Below are 3985 nucleotides of genomic sequence, written 5' to 3' on the forward strand. Positions count from 1 at the left end.
GAGAGGTGCATCAAAACTCTTGACACCCAACCATTTGGTCAATTTTACATTAAATATGGCCTAATACTTTATAAAAAATTATTTGGTCCAATTTCACAACAAATATATGATAGGTTCTTCACAAAAAAACTCATTTTGGGCACTCAAAAAATGATTAACAATAGATAGAAAGATCAGAAATACATACAAATTGGTGCTCATCCATAAAATGTGGTCTAACTTGAGTGAAAATTTGTGTGATGCCCTTTTGCAAAATAGTTTTGATAGTTACTTCACAAAATCCCTCAATTTTTAGTACTTAGAAACTATTTTAAATCACTGTTTTTTCGAACCAATCAAAACTCTTCCCACGGATCGATGACATGGCGCCCATCCATCCATCCATCCATATATCCGTCCCACATCCATCCATCCATCCATCTATCTACAGAAAAAAAGAAAAAGAGATAACCCCCCGCAGCCCAAACCCTAGATCAGATCCATCCATCCCCTGCTCCCAATCTCCCCCCCCCCGCCGCCACCTCCTTCCCGTAGCCGCCCCCTCCCGATCCAGTCCTCTCCCACCCACCCCTGACCTCGCCGTCCTCCCTCCCCTCCCAGCATCTCCCAGCCACCTCTTCGCCCGAGGAGATCGAGCGAGCGCCCGAGTGTGCCCGTCCTCGCAGCCTCCTCCCACGATTCCCCGCACCCGAGCCCCATGAGAGGAGCTCCTCCTGTGATTTTGCACGCCGCCGCCGGCGACCACCAGCCACAGCTTGCCGGAGCCAGCAGATGAGTGCCACCCTTCTTCCCGTGCTCTCTTTCTTCCTCCTTTTTCTCTCTCACACATCTCAATTTCTCTCTTTGTCTCAAATAGTGCACTCTGCCGCCATGGACGCTCGCGTCCCCGACCTTGCAGCATGCCGCCCCGATGCCAAGTCCCTCCTCGCCGTTCCTGCGCCGCCGAGCCGAAGCCTCGCCCAAGTCCAAGAGCTGCCGCCGTTTGCCTCCTCGCCATGGCCTCCCCTGCTTCGTCTGCTTCGCGGACAGAGCTCCGTCTCTGTCAACGTGTCCTCCCGCCATCTCTGTTCGCTGTTGGGCTCGATCGACTCCAGCAGCACCCCCACGGTGACGCTCCGCTCCTCCTAGCCCCCGTCTCCTGTGCGTTTTGTTCATGTAGTCGTCTTTTCGTTGCTCTAGTGATGCTGCAGCTGTATGCTTGTGGGAATTATGTTGTCTGAGTACTGAATAGCTTAGATTGGTAGTGTCATCATCATGTGCTAGCTTAGTTCCATTTTGTGTTGCTTCATCCTGGCGGTTGTATCCGTGTGTCTGCCCATGTAATTAACCAGATAGTAGTTGTTTCATCGCTTCAAGTTCAGAGCCTGGGTGCTTTGTGCTCTTTTCTGTAAACAAAGAGTGGCATCTACTACACTAATAGTCTAGCACTACTTGCACCAAGATTCAGTGGTTTGATGTGGCCTGTAAGCTAAACTACTCCAAGTGGGCAGTACCTGTTTAATTAGATTAGCAGGAAATTCAGGCCCCTGAGATTTTGTTGCTCTTGTATAGTGTGAAATTCAGTAGATGAATCAGTAACAAACTCAGCCAACATGAAGTTTGAATCAACACAGATGCTAGTGTTCTGCAATCATATATAGGTCTTTGAACTCGCAGACTGGAATATATATATGGGGTGTTTGTGACTGCTTGCATGACAAGAATGTTACTAGTACATTTGTCATCAGTAGTGCTTTCATCATTTTATAGTTTACCACATGTGTTAAATGACCAAAGTTCATGGCTGGTTCTCTAACTTGGAGGTGATGTCTAGGCAAAAACAATAGTAAATTATGATCACCATACCTGGTGATCTGCTACAGCTATGCACTGATGAAACTGTTTGCTTGCTTCTGTACCGTGCTTGCTTCTGTACCTGGCTCTTGTATAGTTCTGAATTGGTCTAGTAGATATGAATTTGGAGTGCTTTTTGTACTGCAGCCAGTGCCTCAGCGCTATATATGTTAGTGCCAGGCTGTTCGTCTGTTTTCTGCTTCTCTGTTGGTAGCTTAGAAGAATACAATTCTCACTGAATGTACTTTTGCATTCTTACTATATCTACTGCTGCCACAATCACTCTTACTATATCTCACTGAATGGCATCTCAGTTTGTACCTCATCTAGCACACTGCCTAAAATTGTCACTATTGTTTCAATCAAATTAGTAGAATTACCTTGTGCTTCCTCTGTTTGCTTCATATTATGGTTGCTCTACTGCTAGTGTCTTACTAGCTTGTTCTGGCTCATCGTGTTCCTGCTTGTAGTTGATTTTCCATGTGCCTAAGTATATGAGTAGTACATGTGCAAGCAAACATTTGAAGTCAAACCCATCCATCATTTGTACTGTACTATACTGAAGAAGTAATGTAGATGAATATACATGCAGTATTAAGTGAATGCCATGCAAACAACTAACTTGCTCTTGTCCATGTAGATGGAGTAGGAGGATGAGCAGCAGCAACAAATGAACCTGATAGTGAAGAAGCACCTGATGACCAGAACTCGTTCAAGTGCTCTTTAGTCCTTCCAAAGCAAGGTCTTGATGTCCCCCTTACAGAAAATGTTCATATATGTTCCTGCATGATGCGTGTGTGCATGTTGGATGGTCACATTCTAGTGTACTAGCTAGCTAGTAAGCTTGTTTTGCTACCGGATGATTGAATGTCATCTCAGTTTGTACCTCATCTAGCTCACCACCTCAAATTGCCACTGTTTGGTTAGTGTTTCCTTCTTGGTTGGCTAAACATATCTGTTTGTTTAATTAGGAGCATTAGACGCTCTCCATCGATGATTGCCTAATTTTATTCATGGTCTGCACAATATATTCATTTGATTGTCTGCTACATCTCCACTTAAATACTCATAATGCTACTGTCCAGCCTTTGTTCAATTGGACTGACTATATATCTCTTGTTGAAATTGTGCTCTTGATCTTTTGTTTAAACCTGGGACATCATGCATATCTAGCTCTTCCTTTTCAGTCTAAACCTGAGACCTCTTTTGTTTCAGTCACACTGCTATTTTGTTATGCTTGATAAACCTGAGACTTCTTTCTATTGTAATATCGAAGTTGTTTGGTTCTGGCCTCAGCTAAGTACACTAATATTGAAGTTGTTCACTCTTTTACAGGAGCTTTGGGCCTAATTTTTTTGGAGTGTGAAGCCATGAAGCCAAGTGCGAATCAGTGAAGCCCTACTTAGCAAAGAGTTTTTTTTGGTTCTATAGTAGACTGTAAATTGTAATATTGTATCAGATTGTAAAAGACTAATGTAGTGTTATTTGATGAATTATATTTGTCCCGTCCTATTTGAAATAGTGATTATGTATGTTAAAAAGATGTGAAATGGAAACATGACCAGCGGGACCAATTTATGCCCCACTTATGAATATAATTTGAGATATTTTGAAATTTTTGACATGTGGGGCCCATGTGACTAGTGGGACTAGCTCTAAAATAAAATGATTGAAAAATAAAAAATCAATTGATGGTAAGAAGGCCACGGCCCAACAATAAAAAGGCTGCAATATTGGGCTTGGCCCATGAACCGAACCAAAAATTGACAGAAAAAACACAAATAGGTTGAATTGTTGGGCTAGGCCCATGTAGAAAATCGAATTGGACCAGGTTGAATCTTGTGCCACGTCAGATTGCCACGCTGGATGCCTACGTGGCCTGGGGAGGTTGCTAGTGACCAAAATGCCACAGTAGACGTATTTTGGTCATAAACGTCTACGACCATTCTAGAAGAAAGGTCGCTATAGTCAGTTTATGACGGCCAGCTTTTGACCTTATGTTTTTGGTCACAAAAAGGTCATAAATGGAAATTTGTGACCATTCAGTGACCAATAGTGGTGGTCACAAGTTGACATATTTCTTGTAGTGGTAACTCCTCTACCCAACAACCCGGCGTTCGTTGTAAAGGAACCATAAGCCGGGGTTTTAGCC

The 3985-nt window shown here is 43.4% G+C and overlaps 1 long non-coding RNA gene across 1 annotated transcript; it reads left to right on the top strand.

Moving 5' to 3' along the window:
* Nucleotides 1-2481: 2481 nt before the first annotated feature.
* LOC125548516 lies at nucleotides 2482-3419 on the top strand. The gene is made up of 2 exons (XR_007301117.1): nucleotides 2482-2575; nucleotides 3169-3419. It is a non-coding gene; the product is annotated as an uncharacterized LOC125548516 (long non-coding RNA).
* The last annotated feature ends 566 nt before the right edge of the window (nucleotides 3420-3985 follow it).

The sequence above is a fragment of the Triticum urartu genome, chromosome 1 (assembly GCF_003073215.2).
Source record: "Triticum urartu cultivar G1812 chromosome 1, Tu2.1, whole genome shotgun sequence".
Taxonomy (NCBI): Eukaryota; Viridiplantae; Streptophyta; class Magnoliopsida; order Poales; family Poaceae; genus Triticum; species Triticum urartu.